The sequence below is a fragment of the Protopterus annectens genome, chromosome 8.part0, assembly GCF_019279795.1.
Source record: "Protopterus annectens isolate FY-2018-M chromosome 8.part0, PAN1.0, whole genome shotgun sequence".
Taxonomy (NCBI): domain Eukaryota; kingdom Metazoa; phylum Chordata; order Ceratodontiformes; family Protopteridae; genus Protopterus; species Protopterus annectens.
This window is the reverse complement of record NC_056741.1, coordinates 1,810,634,473-1,810,658,821: the sequence shown is the minus strand read 5'-3', so window position 1 is coordinate 1,810,658,821 and position 24,349 is coordinate 1,810,634,473.

Below are 24,349 nucleotides of genomic sequence, written 5' to 3'. Positions count from 1 at the left end.
TTCCTCACTCAGGAATTATTGATAAACTCAACAAACTAGGCATCAACCCCTATATCACTAGGTGGGTTGCAAACTGGCTCACAGACAGAACCCACAGAGTGAAAGTAGCAGATTCCAAATCTGACTGCGGACCAGTCATGAGTGGAGTCCCTCAGAGGTCCAGGTCAACACAGAGGGACTCTGGCTGACCAAGTTCGCAGACAACTGTAAACTGGGAGCCATTATCAACTCCCCAAGTGATGCAGACATCCTACAGAAAAGACTCACTGACACCAATGACTGGTGTTGGAGCCATGGCCTTAAGCTTAACACTAAAAAATACGTTATTTCTCTTTGATAAAAACTCAGTTCCCACTAATTACCACATTGATGGGAGCCCACTGAACACTGAAGGTGTTATAAGAGATCTGGGCACCCAGGTTGACTGCAACGTCTCCTTCGACCACCACATTGCCACTGTGGTTAGAAAGGCTTTCTATGTGGCACATCTCATAACAAATGGTTTTGCATCCAGGAAGAAAGAGGTCATCATCTCTCTCTACCCATCCCTCATTAGACCAGTCATCGAATATAATGCCCCTTTTGGCATGTACCTCAACACACACCTGCAACAGCTGGAGAGGCCACAGAAGTACCTCATGAAGAGGATTCTAGGCCTTAAACACATGTCCTACATGGACAGACTCAAGAAAATTCAGCTATTCTCTGTCTCTTATCGTCTACTTAGAGGTGATCTCTGCTTGACATACAAAGCCATGTTTGACCCAGCCCTGCTGGAAATGCAACACCTAAAGAAATCCTAATACCTCCGCACCACACACTTCAGAGATCTTAACCTCATTACCACAATCAACAGAACATGCTGGAGGGACAGGTTTATCACCCAGAAACTGCCCATACTCTGGAACAAGCTTCCTATTCATGTCAAGCAGAGCGCCTCGCTGGCCCTCTTCAAGAGAAACCTTGATGAGTGGATGGATAACAGAAAGTTCACCCCAGGCAGCACTCCAGTGGATCTACTGACTAGAGGTACTGGGAGCTAACGTTGGGCAGCATGATACCAGAGCACTTTTATGGGCTAGGCTTGTGAAGGCATCAGGGCCGTTAGCCTAGTACACACCTATGAACAGTATTCTGACTGCTGCATTTGAAAGATTTTATCACAGTGAACAGCACATTGACCGTATGTAGTTTAGTTGTGTTTGCAAACATCATCCAGATTATTCTCTTTCCTCTATGCTGCATTGATATCTTGCTGCAGTACTTTATTTTACCTTTGCAAACTCTTGTGAAATACCTATTATGCTCACAAAGCCCTACTGACTCTTGAATGCTTGTCATTGTGATTTCTTATTCATGTAGCTACATTGCCTGCATCTAATGGTGTTTCGACCTGTTCATATATTATCATTTGCCATTTTGGAAGCCATATGGATGCTAATACTTTCACCTGTATATTTAAAATTGATATTTGCTTGCTTTGCTCTGCACTCTATTCTTTGCATCCTTTATTTTACACCTTTCCATCTCTTCAGAACTTTTAAGTGACAACAATTTTTCATTATTGTCAAGAAAATACCATAAAATGTCAAAACATGAATTTTGAGAATGCTTCTTGTTTCTGAAGAGAATACAGTACTGCACTCTTCACTGGCATTTATGTTCTCATCCTGCTTTTCACTGAAACATGGATATGGGCATTAAACAGACAGCTGGCAATATGTTTTTAACGTGCTTCAAGGTTTCATGGCTTCAGAGTTATTTAGATGTATTAGTTTAAAAGATGCAGTTGGTAAAGCACTCTGCATGGAGGGATGAAGTCTTGAACCCATGTAGAAAAATGTTGCCCTTCTTACTGAAGAGGCTCAGTCATCCAAGTCTCTCTGAAACGTAAATCATGAAAATAAGTTATATTAAAGTCTTCTGTGTGGCTTCCCTCTTATCCCTTTGGTTTTGATTATACTATTCAAAGCAGTGAAAATGAAAGCTCAACTGATTTTGACAACTCCTATCTGGCCAAGACAACTACCGTTCTGCCATTTTTACCATTTCTCCTCTTGTTTCCCTCTCAGGGAAGATATCTGCTAGAAACAGAGGATATACTCCATCCAGACTTGACGTCTGTCCTCAACTCATGGTTTGTAGGCTACATTTTCATTGTTAATAGTTGTTTCCCTACATTTATTAGAATTGAAAACAAAAGCAGGAACCGTCTGCTAGAAAATTGTAGTTATTTAAATGGAAGGCATTTTCCTGTTGGTGTAAGCCATTGAATGTTTCCTTAATGAAGGCTCCTATTCTACCTCGTTTTTTTCTTCCTCTTTCTTTCTTTCTTTCTTTAACAGCAGTTAGTTTACTCATTTTTAGATTTACTCAGCTGTTCTTTCTCCTTGTCTGTCCTGGGATCAGACCTCCAATAATTTTTTATCATCTCTTTTTGCTCGTTTTTTTACTTCATTCTCTTGATCTCTGCATTTTGCTAGATTGCACTAGCCCATCACACTTCTCTGACCCTTCCCAGATTCCTCCAGTCACTCTAGATATAACAATATTGTGATGGACTTTTCAGTTAAATAATTTTCAGACATTTTGTTTCAGTTAAAGTCAGCATCCTAGCTAAAAGTTGCTTATTTTAACAAGAACAAATATGGACCAGGACTTTGAATTGGAGACTCTTGTAATCATACATTAAGTAAGATGCATAACATATTTTATAACCCCAGTGTCACTTTTCATCAGATGCTCGCACAGCTGAAAATCAGATAGCATAAAGACACTGTTTCCTAGGACAGAGGGAGATGAGTGGAGCTTTAGATATAAACCCATAAGTGAAGACTACTAATAGATAGAAAAGATCAATATAGTATTTTTTCTACATGTTAATGTTTGTAAGTTACTAATTTTCTTCCTTACTGTTTTTTCAAGCATAATGCGATATCATGTTAATTGTTTACCTGTGTTTTCTATTGCTGTCCATGTTAGTCCTGGGAGGCATGTTGCTTTTTTTCAGAGGAAACCTGAGGTAGCATTTATGCATATAGGATAAATTTAGTTAGGATATTGATGGAAAAGATAAATGTAGTATTTTTACTACATGTTAATGTTTGTAGTTTGCTACTTTTCTTTCTTACCGTTTTTTTCAAGTATAATGCGATATCCTGTTAATTGTTTACTTTTCATTTATTAATTTTCTTTTGCTGTCCATGTTAGTCCAAGTAGGCATGTTGCCTTTTTCAGAGAAGACCTGAGGTAGCATTTGTACATACATGCTAAATTTATTAGGATATTGAAGTTCCCCTAAGGATCTTTAACATGTACCTAATAACCTACATCCAGATTAGACAGGTACATACCTCTCAACTGTCCAGGTTTTCACTGAATGTATAGATTTTGCCTCTTATTTTTGGTCTGTTCCACATAACATTTGTGGTTTTCTGACAAATCATTGAAGATTGAAGTCACTAAATAATTACAGACTTTTGAGTTTCAGACTTCATATCCTTCAGAAAGTATATAATAATAGAAAATCTGTCATTCTAGCAACTTTCTAAGTTTATAGGAGCAATATTTAAAATCTGTTCCTATTTTTGGGGCTTTGTCCAGATTTCTTATATTGAGAGTTTGAGGTATGGATAGGAACATAATTTAATGTCTCATCCAAAGGTGAAGAACAACACCTCAGGCATGCAGCACCACCTGAGGATGTTTAGCAGTAATAGTACTACAGAATAAATACACAACTTCAGGTCTTCCATGCATCAGTGTTGAATGTGCTGATGAGCCACTGGTAGTGTATTTCCTAACTAAGAGCAATCATTTCCAACAGGATTACATCTTTGTTTATTAGTAACGATTCGTTTAGGACCTGCTCTTAGCTAGCTCACAGAGATATGCATCTTGTTCTCTTATGTTTTTGTAACCATCACAAAAGTCAGTATTTCTTGTTTTTTTTTTCCATAGGATCATAGGAAGTTACTACGGTATTGGCCCTGAGGCCCTTATAAGCCTAGCCAAGAGTTTAGCCCATGTGTAGACAAATCAGCACCCGATGCCCCTGTCCAGCAGGGACATGGGTGGATTCCTAGGGATGTATTTTCTATTTACCATCCAGTTTTCTAAGTTGCACTTAAAAAAGGGTAAAGAGGTACTCTGCTTGACTTGTAGAGGGAGTCTATTTGACAGATGGGGTAACCTCTGGGACACAAATCTGTCTCGCTAACAAGTCCTATTGATGTCACAGACCAGGTTGAAGCCAAGTGTGTGGAGTTTGACTTGCGGATATGCAGCAATCTCATCAAGGCAGGGTTCGAGATATGCCAGACAGGGGGTCACCTCTGAGGAGTCTGTATGAAACAGACTAGAGTGATAGGGCTTTTAACCTATCTGTGTATGAAAGATTTTTGAGGCCCTGGATTCTCCTGGTGAGGAACCTCTGTGGTCTCTCTAGCTGCTGCATGTGCATTGCGAGGTACATGGCGAATGGGACATGTACTCAATAATGGGCCTTATAAGGGAACAATAAAGGGATGTTATGACCTCCTTGTCCTTGAATGAGATACCCTTACTTATGAGGTGGGCCATGTAGAAAGCTTTCCGTACAATGGAAGCAACATAGTGGTCAAAAGTCTCTCACTAATTAAGTTGCAGCACTTAGGACTAATGACTGCTAGCATGTATTTTCCTTCTATATTTTGACAATCAGAGCTTTTCTTCAGGTCTCCACTGAAAATGGCTTTGCCCATCTGGATTACTGTGCAGTCACCAAATTGTTAAAGTAATTAAATAACTAAAAATTACCAGATTAAAAACAATACAGTATTGCTTTATGAAGCCAACCATATGATGTGATATATTTATGCTTTATTCAACTCTGTTGTTATAATCTAGTGATTTGTCAAACATATATATAATGTGGGCAGTTAATTTCCCACACTATGTGCACTTGGTATAGCTAGTTATAGAAAATCTGAACAGAGTAAAGGAGCTTACTTTTTTTTCAAGTAATAGTGACACTAATTTCAGTAAAAAATGCTTTTGTGCAGCTTTTTTCTCACAGAAGACGGGATGTTGGGAGATCATAGTCTTTTTTTTTTACCTGGAATGCTGAGTAGTGTATAGGCAAACCCAGCTTGAAAGAAAGGACTAGATAGATTAAAACATATACCTGCAAAATAGTCTCAGTCCTGTGCAATCCTTTTTATGCTTTCAGCTGTTAATGAGCTGCTTCCTGTAGTACAGGGTTTGATTCCTTCAGCCTCCATTTGCCTACTATGTGACTCTGAGCAAATTGCTCATCTAGACAGTACTCTGGGACAGTTGGAAAATTAGGCTAGGTTCCTCAATGGTCTTTCAGACTGCATACCTAGTAACTACATATAAACTTAAGAAGTGAGTGATCCAAGATTGTGTTCAGTCTTATCTGTTCTGCCTGAATGGTGTTTATTTAAAGTTGGGAAAGATCTGAGCTGTTAATCTCAGGTAAAAATAAAAAAGTAACAAAACTAATGTTTTAAATGTATGTGATGTATGTGATGTTTGCCATCAGATCAGTCCTTGGCAGCCATTTTTTTTTCATTTTAGCAGTTGAGCTGTTTACATGTCTGGGTAATAGTTAGCATTAAAATAATAGCTTCTGTTTTTGTTTCCCCTTGCAACTAATAAATAACTTTCACAGTGACGTGTAATGCTTTTATATATATGTATTCTGCCTTTGCAGATGGTAAATGTGCCCATATAAAATGTCAAGTATTGTTGCCTACTTTAGGTAGTAGTTAATAGATCAGATTCAGAAATAAATTTAAAATAAGTCGTATATGTGTAGTAACTCTTTCCTTTCTAGAGCTGTTTGCATTGAAACATTCCAGCTGTGATGTCCAGTCTGTGCACTGTATATGGTGAGATGGTTTGAAGTTCACAACATGTCATTGTTTGCCGTGTCAGGAATGTTGAAAGTTACTGTCTTTTACAGTGCTTGTCTGTTTTGTATTTGATATCCATGACTTGGTCTCAGAGTGCTTCATTTTGTTTACATTTGTGAACTCAATGCAAGTTCCATAAGGATATCAAGCTCAAGTTGATTCAATTCATCTGCTAAATGGATATTTTTATAATGGTCACCGTTTTACTACCGCCAAGACTTCATTTTGCTAGTGAGATAGCTGCTATTGGTTTTTTATTTTTCTTAATTCTGACATTGGCTAACCTTGCATAAGCAATATAATCCTAATTGCTGGTTGACTTAGCATTGTGCCAAAGATATGTTACTATAGTCTGTAGTGAGACTATCCCTTTGCATCATCACAATTGCCCACTTCTTTGTCAAGCTTCACAGAGTCAAATGTTGTTTTGTCATTGTCTGTATATAAATTAATGTGGCTTTTGTTGGTATAGGCAATAGTCAGGAAACAGTGTAATTGTATACCGCACTGCATTTCCCTCTTAATGTTTATGATTTTCTTATTTCCACTGTTCAGCATAGTGGCATATAGTATCAATTACTTATTTTGTGTCCATTTATTATTTCTTTTAGACGTTATAGTATTTGTCATAGTGGCATATAGTATCAATTACTTATTTTGTGCCCATTTATTATTTCCTTGTGACGTTATAGTATTTGTCATGCTTGTTTTTACTAATGGGAAGCACTGGAGTAGTTTATGCCATAGATTAATGCCTTTCTCTAATTTGGTAGTTTACATGCCTCACCCCAAGGGCTGTAGGAAGGATTTCCCTACTTTTAACCCCTTTCAACTTTGCAGAGAACCTATTCACACCTTTCACTTAGGTTCCCCTTTAACTTAAAGTGGAAGCTCTGTTTACATTTAATTCCTTGTCTTCTTTTCTTTCTTTTTTAACAACACTTTATGTGCAGTTTAACATAACACATTGTATTCTGTACATACTTTATGCACAATAGACTCCAATTCTTATATATCCAACAAGTTTAGGACTTGAAGGAAAAAAAACAGTTATCAAAAAGACATAATATATGGAAAAAAGAGGGGATATTTTACATGCTTCCATTTACTTAGGTCTATAATAATTTTGATAAGACTGCTTTTTCTTAATATACAGGAAACATTAATCAAACTTATCTTTATTATATACACAAATTCACTCTTATGCAGCTCAGTTTTAGCATAAGTGTCCTTTATATCCAAACCCACTTTCGCCTCAGTCATTATGAATCAAGCAATTCCACCCTATCATTTTGTTCATAGTATTTCTTCCCTTTTTTCTGTAATGCACTAGCAACTCCCTTTATTTAATGTAATTCATGAAGTCTATTTTTTCCCTGTAGTCAGCTATGTCCCATTTCTTCCCATTACTAGCAAAGTGTTTTTTTGCTGCTAATAAAACCAATGTTAATAGGGCTTGAATATCTCTAGGTGTCTTTAGCTGAGAGTCACAGCTCAGTGACCGTAATTCTCGTGTAATTTTAATATGTATAAGTAAATCTACTCCAAAATGTTTGTATATCTTTTTTTTTAATTCCTTGCCTCTGACAGCTCCAGTAGGCATGTTCCCATGTTTCAGTTTCTCCCTTTTTATACTTACAATGTTGTCCTGTAGTTTGAAGGAAAGCCTTTTGCATGGTGTGTAAAAGTATTTATGTAAGCACTTTCATCCAAAAATCCTAAATTTCCTGAAGCTTTTTGCATATTTGGGTGCCAGGCAAATATCTGTCCAGTGTTCTTTTCTAAACTGTTGTTCTAACCTTTATTCCTTTCCAACCTTAGTTCATCTCCTCTTCCTTTAAATCCTAGATATTAATTTCTTCCTTGATACAATTCAGATTTTGCTTTTAATAGCTCCCCCAGTTTGGTAGTTCTGATGAGTCTAATGTCCTTCTATACTTTTGTCTTAACTCAGTGATCAACCCCTGGTGTACTGATTGCAATTTACAATTTCTCCCGCAAGTCAGGTTGTATCCTTTTTTTGGTCCCAACCCAGGATATCCCATTTATTACTTGATTCCAATATTTGGGTTTCCTCCTGAAATATCTGTATAGCCTTACTGCTGATTGCAAAAATTCTCTCCCTCACTTTTATAGCTATACCTACTGTGAGAAAAAGGAAGATATTTTCTTTCCTTCTCTTCCCTTTTTACAATTTCTTGCAGTGAGATGGATGCATAAAGTTCAACACATCATTCCTAATTTGTACTTTGCATGTGGGAACAAAACCCCAATCATAGTATATCTATTCTCCCAATAGCCTGCTCCTTCACCATTGCTTTCCATTTAGATGCATATGACTCCCACTGGAACAGGTATGTTAATCAGATATGGGTAGCTAAGCAATATGATTTGAAGTCTGGCAAGCTCAGCTCTCCTTTCTCTATGGACAGTATCAACTTTTCCCGCTACATTTTGGCATTCTTTTTGTTCTAAATAAAACTCTTTATTTCTTTTTCTTTGTTTTCCACATTCCTTCCTCTTGTTTTGTAAACTAGGACTGTCCCACATATTGTCTGCAAATAGTGCCAACTTTTCCAGTCTGCCATGCCAAATGTATCCTTGTACCATGGATTTGCTTCTTCTAATTTGCCAGTGGTTTATATAGATATAGATATGTATATATGCCGAGTGTGCGTATTCATGTGTTTGTTACATTAAATGATCTGATGTTGTCAACATTTATTTATCCTTGACATTTTTAGGGCTCAGTTTCAATTATCGGAACCGGCTCAGCTGTTATAACAGCTCACGCAAGCCAAAAGTCTCGAGTGAAGTCTCTACCCAGAATACCCCTCTCCAGATTACCTCACATCTTGTTTGCCACTCTTGTTGCAAGACATGTCAGCTAGATTCTCTCGCAGCTAAGTAAAAATTTCTTCATAGTTCCCTTTAAAAAAAAAATCATTTTCTACTTATATATATATATATATATATATATATATATATATATATATATATATATATATATATATATATATATATATATATATAATATATATATAAATTTAATATTGCTCTACCCTTTTTTCTTACTTGTTTTTTGCTATTCCTCTCCATTGACACTTCGGTGTTCTTCCCTAACATTGTTGGTAGTTTTTTCCTCATTTTTTCATACCTTGCTATCTTCTTTTACTTTCCGTGAGTGTGTCTTTTCCTAGCTACTGGTAGTCTCTTTCTACCATCGTTGGTAGTACTTTCCATCTCCCTACCTTTTTGGTAGTTCTGGCCTACCATTGCTGGTAGCCTTTCCCTTTCTCTGTCTGCGTGTACATCTTCTTTGCTGTTTGTTGGTTATTGTTTTTATGTTTTAACATGGCGGATAAATTTAAAGGGACCACAGGATTTAAACAGTGTCAGGATTGTGGTAGGAAAATGCCCAACTCAGATTGGCATTCTTCTTGTGTCTACTGTTTGGGTCTATCACATTTACAACAAGACTGTTCAACTTGTCAAGTGTTTCGTAACCAGGCCCTTGTAGAATGCAAAAATAAATAGATTCTAAAAGGCTTGATTAAGTCTTTCTTTGAAGAGGATCTGTCCAAGTCTGATGTTTCCTTAACTTCATCGCCTTCTAAATCAGATCATGGACAGAAGAGGAGTCATTTGGTGCCAGCATCCCCCTTGGCTGCGGCAGCCAAAAAATACAAATCTTCAGCTCCCACACCTCCTGCGGAACTGAAGTCTAAAATTAAGAAACTTTTGGAACCGACTTCCTCGGCACCATCTAGCAAAAGTACCTCAGCACTACAGGTCTCGGTGCCATCCATTTCTGTACCAACAACTTTAGCTTCCCTGTCTGTTCCGGCTCCACCTGTGACTCTACCAGAAATTTTGGAACCAATACCTTCTTCTGTTCTAAAACTGAATATCAGCAATGTACCCAGGACAATATATTCCCCTTCTATTGATCCCTTTGTGGGACAGCTCCCAAATCCATTCCTTAGAAAGACCAGAGTCCCCCTCAGGCTTCTCTGTCTGTTCCTCCAGGAGTCTGACTGACGTCAGCGCTGGTTGGTGGATCAGCTCCTAATGACTAGGGGTCTTTTTGTCTCTTTCCAGGCCCCACTCCCTTCTGAAAATGGGGCTTTCTCTCCCCGGACTCCAGCAAACATTCCTTCTCTATCCTTCTCCTAGGGCTTAGAGCTTATGACTCTGATTCCTCTGATTCTAGCTGCTCCAGTCCCAACAGCCTTTACCCCTTTGGTTCCAGGATCTGCCTTGAGTTCCTTGGTACTTTTGGAACTGATGGACTCCTGGGGCAGGGGTTCTGCTGCTGGATCCTAGGGTCTCATATCAGCTCCATTTTTTTATTCAGGGTTGTTCTTGACTCTTGGAGCTTTGACTGACATGGGCTCTGCCTCGGCTCCTACATCTGGGGTAGGGTTCTCAGAGTCGGGTAGGACCATGGTTCTGAGGTTGTCTTTCTCGGTTTTGGGTTCCCATCCCTCTTCAGGGGGACATGCCTTCCAGGTTATGGAAAGGGCATTGGCCTCTGCAGGTTCTCAGCTGGCCCCTCCCATATCAGAGTATTACCCCAGGACTCCCTCTTGCCCAGAGCTGCCACCAATCGCCATGCCCAGGCAACAAGCACCAAGCTGCAGGATACCCCTGTGCAGGGTGCCTTTTTTCTCCTGAGTCGTCCTCAGAGATCCCCACTGAGGAGACATTCTGGAAAAAGACGTGGAGGGGGAAATAGATTCCCCAGAAGAATCTGTCACAGAGGATACAGACTTTGATGATGGGGAGGGTTCCCCACAGTCACCCCCTGAAGATGTCTGTTTTGGAGACATTCTAGAAATTCTGAAAGAGAGGGGTAACTGGAAGCCCAAAGACCCTACCTCTGAGGAGTCAGTGTACCTTCAAGCTTTTGGTGCTTGCCCATCTACTTCTTGGGTGAGCCCTCCTGCTGACAACCTTATTAAACTGATCGCGCAGTGGGCTTGGAAGGCCCCTGACTCCATAGAGCCAATCCCCAGGAGACCGACCAAAATTCTTTCAGCAATAGAAGACCACCAAAATTGGGCTAAGGGGTTAGCAGTAGATGCCATGGTGGTTGCAGCAGCCACCAAGAAGGAACTTGCAGAAGAATTCCACTGGTCATCCCCCTAATTGAGAGTCCAGGGTGACGGACAGATTTGGAAAGTGAGTGTATGCATCAGCAACCTTCAATTTAAGATCCTTGAATTTTATGGCACATTTTACTAGGCTCCAGAAGGACTTAATCAAGGAGTTGTCAGATACCCTTGCAGGAGCTGTGTCTGAGGAGGTCCAAGATAAAGTGGCTACCCAGCTGGCTACCCTGGAGTTTATTTCCAACTCATCCATGAAGATCATCATGCATGCAAATGAGGGGACAACTAGAGCAGTAGGATCTGCCATCGCCATAAGGCAACATGCTTGGGTGTGCTTATGTAAATTTGCAGAGACAATCGAGTCTTCTTAATCGATGTTCCTTTTGACATATCTTCCTTGTTTGGCCTCAAAGTCAGAGAAACATTAGCCAGGTGTGAGAAAGATGGAAAGACCCTATCTGCAGTGGGCATACATTTTTCTGCTCCCCAACGGTCCTACTCTAGGAACCAGAGGAGCGGGAAGATGTGGTTCAAAAAATCTCAAGGGCCTTTTCAGGACACACATGGTGGTAGCTCCTCTTGGGGAAGACGCTGGCCCCATGGCAGAGGTGGCCCGCAAAATCAGGGTTCCAGAGATTCTTTCTCTAGGAAACCCTGCCAGCATTCCTGAAAGGAGGCCTGATTGCTTACCTCTAGAAGCAGTCAGGGGAAGATTCTCTTTGCACTTGAGAGCCTGGCGACAAATAACTTCAGATACTTGAGTGCAAAGGATTATTGCCAGAGGTTACCACATACCCTTTATCCTCAATCCAATTTGAAGACTCCCTGATGTTCCACACAATCAGAGGGATCAAGCAGGTCTGAAAATTCAAAAGCTGCTAGAAAAAAACAGTCATCCAAGAAGTCCTGCCAGACCATATAGGATCCGGATTTTACTCAGAGTTCTTTTTGGTTCCAAAAAACACAGGAGATTTGGGATCAATTTTAGATCACACCCTTCTGAACAAGTTTGATTAGCAAGCAAAATTATGGATGGTCACGATTCAGTCTATCCTACCCTACTTACAGGAAAACAACTGGATGTGCTCTATAGATCTCCAGGATGCATATTACCACATAAAATTGTACAAACACTCCAGAAGGTTCCTCCAATTTTGGGTAGGAGCCAGTCATTCTCAACTCAGAGTGCTGCCCTTTGGCCTCGCCACAGTCCCCAGGGTGTTCACTGAGTGTTTGGCAGCAGTGACAGCTCACTTGAAACTTCATGGATTCTGAGTGTTTCCTTATCTAGATGACCAGCTCATCATTGCTCCCACCAGGCATCTACTGCTTCAAGCAACAGATGTCATTCTATGGCTTTTTGCTCATCTGGGCATTACAGTAAATCATTCAAAATCCCAACTAAGCCTGGCTCAAGATTTAGAGTTCATAGGAGCCTACCTAACTACCACCATTTGTACAGCTTCCCTTCCTCTTCACAGGCTGCAGAAGATAAGATCCCAAGTGCAAGCCAATCTCTCCAACAAGGTTCCTGTGCTTTTAGGTCTTCAAGCTCTGGTGTCAATGGTAGCAGCCATCACCTTAGTTCCACTAGCAAAATTTCACACAAGAGTACTATACTGGCTTTTGGCATCCCAATGGTCCATCCTGACACATCCAGTGACACATCCCCTTTTAATCACTAGTCATTGCAAAAAAGACTTATCCTGCTGGATGAAATCTGAGAAAGTCCTATTAAGACATCCCTTTGTTCCACCCCAGCTCAAGGCCATAGTGGCCATGGATGCCTCACAGATGGGGTGGGGGGCATTATCTGGGCAGGACAGTCCAAGGCACTTGGTCCCTGATGGAGGCCAATCTGCAAATCAGTGTTCTGGAACTGAGGGCAGTACTCTTAGCATTGCAAGCCTTCCAAGTTGTCCTCCCTCGAGGAATGATTACAGTTCAATCAGACAACATGGCAGTAGTCTGGTGCATCAACAAACAACATGGAACCAATTCTTACCCTTTGTGTCAAGAAGTTCTTAGAGTGTGGCAATGGGTGATATTCTTCAACTGCTTTCTGATAGCAAAGCACATCCCGGAGAGGTTAAACGTGATTGCGGACAAACTGAGTACATGCATTCTCCTGCCTCAAGAGTATTCTCTTTCCACTGATTCCTCTCTGCTCTTCAACCTGATGGCTTTCTTTAAGAAAAGTGATCCTCATTGTCCTCTTTTGGCCTCATCAAGTCTGGTTCTCCATTCTTGGCTTCATCTAATTCACCATTCATGGACTCTGGACCCAGTTCCAGATCTTCTGTCTCACCCACAAGGACTGGTGCACCCCAGTCTTCAGAATCTCAAGCTTATGGCTTGGTCCCTCCAATTCCATTAATCACCAGGAAGAAAAATTTATCTCCATTCCAAAAAATGTTATTGGCTTCTCATAAACCTTCCACCAGGAAACTTTACTACAGTAAGTGGAAAAGATTTTCCTTTTGAGTGCACAATAATGGTCATAATCCTTTCTCAGTACCATTTGAAAAGGTATTAGGAGTTTTAGATACACTTTTTGCACAAGGAACTGCAGTTAAGGTTCAACTAGCTGCTATTTCCAATTTCCACATTGGCTTTGAAGATCACCTTCTAATCTCCCATAGATGGTGTAAAGTGTTTATGAAAGGAACCTTATGGTTGAAGCCACCTTATAAGGATCCCCTAGTTGCTTGGGATCTGACTGTGGTTCTGCAGGCATTGGCGCTTCCCCCTTTGAAATGGCGGCTTCCTGTGACTTAAAGTTTCTTTCATGGAAGACCATTTTCATGATAGCCATTACCTCTGCCAGAAGAATTTCTGAAATACAAGCACTATCTTCAAAACCTCCATATTTAATTTTTCTTAAGGATAGAGTTTCTCTAAGAACCAACCCATAATTTCTACCAAAGGTGGTCCGAGAAACAAATATTAATCAGTCCATTGACTTACCCGTTTTCTTCCCATATTTTTCCAACAAAGGTGAAGATTGCTTGCATTTGCTGGATGTTCATAGGCACTTGCATTTCTACCTTAGCAGAACTAAAGAATTTAGAAAATTGGACCAATTATTTGTCTCTTTCTCTGGTCATTCTCTGGGGAAATCTGTTTTGAAAATCACCTTGTCAATGTGGTTAAGAGACTGCATTACTTTCATTTATAAATGAAAGAATCTCCAATTACAAACACCAGTGAGAGTGCATTCTGCTAGGGCAATAGCTGTTTTCCATTTCAAGTCTTCCATGGATGAAATATGTGTAGCAGCAAGGTGGGCTACTCTGCATACCTTTAGCACTCATTACAAATTGGATCTGGTCTCCAGCGGAAGAGCATGCTTTGGCTCTATGGTTCTCAGGAATATCCTTCCATAAGGCCTCCCAAGGTACAAGGTAGCTGGGGTCTCTGTCCCAAACATCAAGGATAAATGAATATTGACAACATCAGATAAAGAAGGTATGTACTTACCATAATGTTCCATCTGTGTTGTCGATCTTCATTTATCCTTGACACCGCATCTTTCTTTCCCCTCCTGCAAACTCTTTGGAGGATCAGACACTTGTCCTGGTTATTTTATCAGGTATGATCTTGGACATAGCCTCTTCAAGTCTGTTTAGCTATTCTGTCTTATTGTGTAGCTGCAAACTTGATCTGAGGTAATCTGGAGAGGGATATTTTGGTAGAAACTTAGCTAGAGAGTTTTTGGCTTGCGCGAGTTGTTATAACAGCCGAGCCAGTTCCGAGAATTGGAACCAAGTCCCAAGCATCAAGGATAAATGAAGACTGACAACACATATGGAACATTATGGTAAGTACATAAGTTCTTTTTTAATTAGGAGGGTTGTTCAGTTGGACTGATGGTTTATCACACAATGCTTGCATTTCTTTTTTGGGATCGGTATACTGTGGGGAGTGGGATTTTGCCCTTTTCCCATGGTTATGCAGTCTCAAAGTTGATATATATTTAATTATGTATACCTATTATATTATATAATTATATATTAAGAGGCTGGAGTTTGCTTCCTCCCCTGCAAAAAAGTTGTCTTTCTTATTTTAGTTTTGCATGTCCTGATGTTCATGCTTGGCGCATGCGTGTCAACATTTGTGGTCGATGTAGTGGGGTAGTTCTTACTGCTGGTAATAGCATGGCCACTGGTTTTCTGAAGAAACAGAAAGTCAAATAGGACTGGTTCTTTCTTGACTTGAAAAGCAAGACACAGGTCAAATGGAAGCAATCTGAGGATTACTGAGTATAAGAAAAGTGGCACTAACCTTTCAGGGTTGTTGAAGGATTTAATACCTTTAATTTTCTATATTAGGAATATTTGTGGTCTTTCCATTTGAGCAGTATACTTGGATTAGCACATGTCAAAGGGGGCATTGTATTTAGTAATGGGTCTAATAAGGGAAGGGAACAGTAGTAGGAGGACTTTTTTGATATTGAAGCTATTTCTTTGGAAATTAACTGGGCCCCATAGGAGTTCCTGACTGTGATGGAAATATGGTGATCAAATGAGATAAAGTTATTCACAAAAGTACCTAGGTCTCTTTTGACCATATCTGTTTGAACAGGAGTACCATTTATAACCAATTAAGAACAATTTCATTCATATGATACTTGTTTTGCAGATAAGGATGAACCAAAATCATCCAAACTGTGTGTACACTGTAAAATTAATTTGTCCATGCAGCCTTGATAATTTAACATTGCAAAGTATAGATTACTAGAAAGATACCTCCTGGGAGATCTAACCATTTTCCCTCTTTATCACGGGGTGTTGAATTAGATGAAGCCAAGGACTTTTTATGTGAGCAGACAGCTGGGGAGACTGCAGCTGGGTCAGCAGTCAAATGACAAAAGAGACCTGTCGTATCCGAATAGACCCTATATTTTCTTGGAGTCTTTTTAGGGACAGTTGGAATTGGTGTACTTCAGGCATTTTCATAAATATCTTCCAACGCTGGAAAGAGAGGGGGGATAGCAACTGAACTGGGCATCTCATCCTCTATAAGGTCATATACTCTGCCTAGATCTGGGGTAGTTCCTGACTACTGCCATGTAAAAACATCACTAAATCAAGCAATCACCTGAGGAAAAATTAAAATGTCTTTGGGCTTAAGCTTAGGTTCACCTTCCAAAGAATCAGAGGGACTGGACTTTCATCTAGGAAATTGCCATTGTCCTCATCAAATTTCTTATTCTCTGAAACAACAGAAAGGTGTCTGTCTAAAGTAGCACTATAACCATGGATGGGAATACAACCACAATAATTTGCTGTCTGCAGAACAATGTTAGCTAAGGAAACCACATCAAACTTATGAAAAGCTATACTGTGATTATCGTCTTTATAATGAGGGAATGCTCTTTATAATGAAGCTTCTGTTTCCTTTTCTTGTGAATTTCACTATTAGGTAAAATATATGGGGACAAAGTATTATGTCTTACCCCAGATTACTCATGCAACTGAAGGGTTTGGTTCTCCAATACCTGTGTCAGGTACTGGAACAGCTATGGAGGATATAATCAGCAGTAGCCAGTAAAGGTACACTAGATAGAGGTGGGGCAAAAGGTAAGTGGTCTTTGGACTGAGCAGTTGTCCTGACAGAACCACAAAACATAGGCTGAAGTATATTTTTATTTTCATTTTCTTTTTAAGTGCAACTGGATTTGATGGGGGTTACCAGAGTTAGGAACCATCAAGTAAGGAGAGAGACCAGCCAGAATAATAAACTGACAATGCTAGATAATGTATCACAATAACCACTTAAAGGTTCTAATAAGTGTATCCCCATACAACTAAACTCTTCCAGATTGTACTGTTATCACAAAAAAAAAAGTAAAAAGTTTGAAATGTTTTCAGAATTATTTTCAACTGACAGAAGTTAAAAAAATTCCATTAAACAAAGTTCAAATACCAAAGTAACCAGTGTTAAAAATTAGATCTGAAGTTGTTGTCTTCATTTGTTCTTCAACCTGTGGGTACTCTGATCCGGGACAGATCTGACTGAGCTGCATTTCCAGCATCTGATTCGAGCTTCAGCTCCTACCCTACCCATAATGCCCCTGTCTCCCTCCTCCCTTCAGATCACATTTACCGCCCTAGTGTTCGCATTGTGGTCCAGGCTCTAAGCAACTGTTTTGGGTAAGTTTGTAGTTTTTCTTATAACTATTTATCTTTCAATTTTTCTCTCTCTCCTTGCCACTTTTCTGTCTTTCTAACTTAGCACTCAGGCGTCAGGTGCTTGTTTATATAAAATAAAAAAAAAGTTCCCACTTTTCTTTCCCTTCCTTTCTAGCCGTGTGTGTGTGTGTGTGTGTGTGTGTGTGTGTGTGTGTGTGTGTGTGTGTGTGTGTGTGTGTGTGAGTGTTTGGGTCTCTCTCTTCCACCCATATGGTGGAGACACCCAAATTGGGTTTACGGAAGTGCACGGGGTGTGGCCATGAGCTTTCCCCCAGCTGATGGCCACACTCTGCGTGATTGTTTAGGGGTCCCTCACCTTGATTCCTCCTGCTCAATCTGTGTAAGATTCAATCCTCATGCATTGATCGACAGAAGGAATAAACTCATTCTCTAGGCCCTCTTCTGTCCACCTTCGGCAGAGGCCCCTACTGCTGCTGAATCATTTTCAGCCACCTCTTCTGCTTCCTCCGCCCTGGCCTCTGAGACTCAACATCTCACTAAGAGGAATGGGGATGGGGAAAAGCATAAACACAAGGACCGAAACAGACCAAGGAAGAGGTCCCCTGACTGCCCTGCCTCAGCAGAACCTTTAGCTAAATCCCACTCGGCTGCTGGCATGGGTTCCCCCCTGGCTTCATTCCACTTGTTTTTTCCCCAGAACTGGAGGCATCTCACATCCACTCACTGCCATCAGCTTCCCCTCACTGGTTCTCTAGACTGGTGTCAGTGGCTTCTTCTTCAAGGTCCACCCGCAGCCTCTCTGAAGCCGAGGTGGACAGGATGATGCAGAAATTTATCCCCACACAGATTCAGATGGGAGTCTTGCCTATCCCCCTCCCCTTTGTGGCTGGAGGCATGCAGTCTACCTTTGTCCTGATCACTCCTTTTCCAATCTGACCCCTGGTTTTAGAGTACTCGGATCCGTGGCCTCTTAGGGTCAAGGGGTCAGTGCCGATGGTAACTTGTACCTCGATGCTGGTCATTACCCTGAGTAGATCAGGATGTCTCTGACTAGCTCTCAGAGCTGTGACCTCAGTGCCAGATCCAACGTGGTGGTGTTGGCTCGGAGTTTTCTAGAACCGAGAGGCCCACTCAGAGTCTCGGCGCCTGGAAGTTCGGCTCCGGCTCAACCGTTGGTTCAGAAGGTGACGGACCCAGTCACAGTTTCCTCTCTGGGGGTTCATTCTCCTTCTGCTTTTGATGTGGTGGAGAGGGTCCTCTCAGTTCCGTCAAGACCCTTGATGCTTTAGTCCTTGGAATCCCTCCTGGCTCCCTCTTTATCTGGTCTGGATTCCACCATCCTGTCCCCTCAGGGACAGCCTGCTGCCTCTCTGCCCCAGGGAGTTCCCCCACTGGAACAGATTGATTATTCTGAGTCCTCCCCAGAGAACTCCCCAAGGTTCCTCAGAAGCATACATGCAAAAGGAGGCACTTAGACTATCCACTGGATTCCCTCACAGAGAACACTGATTTGGAGGCAGTGGAGGATTCCCCCCGGTCACCCCCGAAGATGTCTCCTTTGGAGACATCATGGAGATCCTTCGCCAGGGAGGGGGGTGGTCTGCCCAGAAACCTAGCATGGATGAGTCAGTGTTCCTGGAGGCATTTGGCACAGGACCCTCTACATCCTGGGTATCCCCTCCCATGGATCACCTAGTGGATCTGATTACATCTTGGGCGTGGAAGGAGCCTGACACAGTGCAGCCTATTCCCAAACTCTCAGATAAAATACTCAGTGCACCCTTGGACAGAACTTATTGGACCAAGGGATCCACAGTTGATGCCATGGTGGTGGCAGCGGCCACCAAGAAGGAGCTTGCACAAGAGAACTCCATGATCCATCCACCAGACTAAGAGTCTAGGATGATGGACCATTTTGGAAAGTAGGTGTATGCTTCAGCCACATACTCAGTACATGCGCTGAACTACATGACACACATAATTAGACTTCAGCGAGACCTAGCCAAAGAGATAGCTGAATCTACCCCAGGGTCCATGTTGGTGGAGGGTAAAAACATTTTCTCCTCTCAGATGGCCAGCTTGACTTTGATTGTCAACACCTCTATGCGGCTTCTCTCTCATGCTACTGAGGGTACTGCTAGAGCTGCTGGGCCAGGCATTGCCATCAGGCGTCATACCTGGCTCCAACTCCGTGCCTTCTCAGAGCCCTTTAAGGTGTCATTTACTAATCCCCCATAGGATGGTTCCACTCTCTTTGGAAAGTCCATATGCGACACTGTAGTCCAGAGTGAGAAAGACGGGAAGACTCTGCTGTCAGAATCTGCTTCACCACCCCCAATGAACCTTTTCAAGGAATCAGCAAGAGGCAAAGAAGATTTATTTCTGGAAATCTCAGGGCTTCTCCCAGGATGCTCAGGACTCACCTTCCCCAAGAGTCAGAGGGGAATTTGATAGAAGCCACTCCCGTGGCAGAGGGGGGCTCAAGGAATCAGGGGTCTCAAGATTCTTTCTCGGACAGACCCATGCAGCAGCCCTGAGAGGCTGCCTGACTGCTCGTATCTGGTGGGAGTCAGGGGCCGACTTTCACTACACCCAGTGGCCTAGGAATCCATCACAGACAATTGCTGGGTGTTGTAGATCATATCCAGAGGATATTCAGTCCCTTTCATTCAAATGCCTCCACCTCCCACACACCTCCCGGACATCCCACCTGCGCAAAGGGAGGAAGCAGAACTGGAAATTGCCAAGCTGCTAGAAAAGCGAGTCATACAGACCCCCCCCCCCCAGACCAGTCCAGATTAGGCATCTATTCCAGATTCTTTTTAGTGCCAAAGAAGATGGAGGACTTAATCATTCTGGATCTTTCCATCTTAAATCTGTTGGATGCCAAGACAAAATTTCGGATGGTCACTCTCTGATCTATCCTGCCCTTCCTGCAGGAGAACGACTGGATGTGCTCGGTTGACCTTCAGGATGTGTACTACCACATCAAAATGGAGAGGTGCTCTCAGAGGTTCCTCCAGTTCTGGCTGGGGGACAATCATTATCAGTTCAGAGCACTACCATTTGGTCTCACCACAGCCCCCAAGGTGTTCACCAAAGTGATGGCAGTGGTAGCAACTCATCTATATCTGCAGGGCTTCCAGGTCTTTCTCTACCTGGATGATTGACTCCTTTCTGCCCCCTCCAGGCATCAACTTTGTCAAGCCAGGGATTCCCTTCTCCAAACAGCCGACCAGCTGGGCATAACCATAAATCTCAACAAATCCCTACTGACTCTGGTTCAAGTTCTGGATTTCATTGGAGCACTGCTGGACACAATTTAGACCAAGATATTTCTAACCTCAGACAGAATCCAGTCCCTAAAATAACATGTTTTCTGTATCCTTCAAACTCAGTCGCTGACAGCAGATTTGGTCTTACGGGCATTGGGGTCCATGGCAGCCATGATCACACTCGTGCCCATGGTCTTGTTGCATATGAGGGTACTTTAATGTACCCTTGCAGTTCAGTGGTCTCTGCTAGACCTACCATTGCCCCACTCTATTTGCATATCTTGGACATGCAAGGATTCTCTTCTATGGTGGATTCAGCCCCTGGATCTTCTTCAGGGTTGCCCTTTATTCTTCCTGCCCTTTGACCATGGTGACCACGGATGCCTTCCTGCTTGGGTGGAGGGGGCATTGCTTGGGAAGGACAGTTCAAGGCATGTGGTCTCCCCATGAGACTTGACTGCATATCAGCATCCTGGAGATGAGGGCGGTGCTCCTAGCATTGCAAGCTCTCCATGCCCATCTTCCTCTAGGGGCGATTGCCATCCAGACAGACAATATGTCTGTAGTTTGGTACATCAACAAGCGAGGGGGGCAGTCTTAGCCCCTGTGTTGTGAAGCCATGAGAGTGTGGGAGTGGGCGATCTCCACTGGCTGTTTTCTGGTGGCAATGCACATTCCAGGGAGGTCCAACATTCTTACGGACAGGCTCAGCAGGTCTATCCTGATGCCTTACAAGTGGTCTCTGAATCCTTCAGTAGCAAGACGGATCTTTCTAAAGTGAGGTCAGCCTTGCTGTGATCTCTTTGCCTCTTCTTCCAATGCGAAGTGCAGTGTGTTTTTCTCTCTGAAGCTTTCAGAGATGCGTTAGTTCATGTTTGACCCTCTGGTCTTCTGTATGTTTATCCTCTTCTCCCTCTGATCCTGAAATTCCTTCAGAAAGCTTGCAGGCTGAGGAGCTCCATCATCCTCATTGCCCCATTCTGGCCTTGCCAAGTCTGGTTCCCTTCTCTGTGGTCTCACATTGTGTCCCTCCCCAGACATTAGATCTGGCTCCGGATCTCATCTCTCATGCCTCAGGGATTCCTCACACAGATCTGGTCAGTCCGAAGCTCACGCTTGGCTGCTCCAGATGTTCCTTGTGTTTCACTGTTGCAGTCATCACCTGTGGGTTATCCCTGGTGGGTAGCCCTTGGCCAACCCAAATACCAGAGTAAAGATTGTCCCTCCTGCATTCGCTGCAGTCGCATGGGACTAACATCAGGTCATCAGTAGTATAAAGCAGGGCAGCAGATGCCATTACATCAGTCTTTCTTGCCGTGGAGCCCGAAGCAGAAGCAGTTTGTGTGTGCATCGGTCAGCTGTTGCCAGAGTGAAGCTGAAAACGACTAATGCTAAGTACCCCATTGGGGATCCTTTTTTTTGCACTAACCGATGGCTAAAAAAGTAAATAATTGTCTTCACTGTGGAAAACAAATACCACAATGAGACTTCCATAACCTGTGTGTAACCTTTTTAGGCCCAGACCACGATGTCCCTGGGTGTCGGTTCTGCTCCCTCTTTAACTCTAGAACCATTTGCCATAGAGCAGAAATTTTAGCTAGACATTTCAAAGACCGGTCTGAGCAATACAAAATGGCATCCATCAGTCAGCATTCAGTGAATATTCCCAAAAAGAGAAAAGATAAAAAAAGAAACAGACCACATAAAACTAGGCCTTCAGACGATGACTCCTTGAAGGCAGCTGTCAGTACACCAGAATTCAGTGAGGCACCTACGCAGCTCTTGAGCCCAACACTATTCCTTCACAGGCTTCTACCGAGACCCATTCGGAGTCCAGTACGCCACCGGAACAGTCTACATCAGCTGATATCTTGGTTGTCAGCTCTGCGGTTTGGTCCAGAGCTGCTATGCAGGCACTGGCTTCCAAGGAGGTTTTCCAGACAACCGACGCCAGACCAAGGCCGACTACCACCCCACCGGCTACAGCCGCTCCCAGGCCTATTGAAGCACTGAGGCCTAAGAGCAAGACCATGCCCAGAAAAACAATCCCTAGCCACCATCTTCCTCAAGCACAACCTGCCCAGTCACAACAACACCTTAAGATGGCAGAGGACCTTATCTCACTTATCAGAGTTAACCAGACTACCCCATCCAAAAGGAAAAGGGATCTTTCCCCTGATATTTTCTCAGAACCTGACACTGAAGAATCTGATTATTTGGATTCAGACAAACAACAGCCACTTATGACCTTTGAGGATTCTGATGCAAAGGAATCCATCCCATCTGCATCCCCTCCTGAGGACCAACTTTTGGCGAGACCTTACATACCCTTAAGGAACATTTCCACTGGGAAGCTCAGGATTACCCCCAGTCTAAGAAGAGGCTAAGGGAGTTTCTGGATCTTCCTCAGCACAAATTCTTAGTCATTCCTCCCATTTTGGATGTGGTGGAGGATGCTTTTATGGAGTCTAGCCTCATACCTGATGGCCCGCCCCCTGCACCTAGAAAGCCAGATAGGTATTAGAGGATGCCAGACACTCACACGTACTTGTTTAAAAATCCTGCAGCAGACTCAGAGGTCATCACCCAGGGACCCAAAGGGGCTAAGGCCAGTTCATCCAAAAATCCTATTCCTTCAGGCAAGGATAGCAGAGCTCTAGACAGATGGAGTAAAAAAGTATACATCTCTGGTACCTTAGCTATTAGAGCTCTTAACTGCCAGTTCCATATGTTAAAATATCAGCAACATACCTTGGAACTATTAAAACAGAAGATATCAGCCTTGCCTGACAGTTCTACTTCCAGGGAGCTAGGGGAGATCTTGTTCTCCAGCTCTCAAGTAGCAAAGCATTCCCTCCATTGCAGATATGATGCCCTTGAAGCCTCTAGCATGGCTGCTGTGGCAGGGTCTGTCATTAGGAGGCATGCATGGCTGAAAGAGCAACCTGTGCCTGATCATGTTAAATCCAAACTCCTAGTCCTGGATAAGGACCACTTGTTTGGATCTAAAGTTGAGGAAGTAATAAAAGAAATGGAGGATAAGGCTAAATCAATACAGACAGTTAAAGAATTCCTCCAGGTCCAACCTCCCAGATTCAGCAGGAACATTCCCAAATACTGGTCCTTTCCTTCCCAAACCAGACCTGTGCAAAGGAAAGGCCGAGGGACAGATCTCCCAGGCAGCAACCAGAAGGACAACAGAGTCCCAGACAATGGACCTCTCCTACCCCCAGGGCAGGGCAGGGAGTTCTAAGTCCACTTCCTACCCTAAAGACTTGCAATGACTCCTCCTCCCCTCTCAAGGCTATCCCTTTACAAAGACAATTGGCTATCCATCATAAAGGATCAATGGGTTCTTAAAATCATTTTCCAGTGATACAGATTCTCCTTCAAAGAAAGACCAATCTTAACAGGGTACCCAGACATACCTTCAAATCAGCAGGCAGAGGCACTCAAACAGATTCTGAAACTGTGCCCAAAAAGCAATGGAGCCTATTCCCCAGGAACAAGCCAGAAAAGGGTTTTCTTCCAGATTGTTCCTGGTACCCAGGAAACAGGGTACTTGGTGCCCTATTCTGGATCTATCCACGCTAAACCTTTCCCTGCAAGTGCCAAAATTCAAAATGCTTACACTCCAAAAACTCTTGCCCATTCTGATCCCAAATGCCTGTCTTGTTACCCTGTACCTAAAGGATGCCTACCTCCACATTCCAATAAGGGAGTCCTGCAGAAGGTTCCTTTGGTTTGGGGCAGGCTCACAACACTTTCAGTTCTCTGCTGTGCCCTTTGGCTTATCTACTGCTCTCAGGGTTTTCACCAAATGCCTGGCCCCAGTCATTGCCTTCTGCAGGCAGCAAAACATTCACATTTACCCATATCTGGATGAC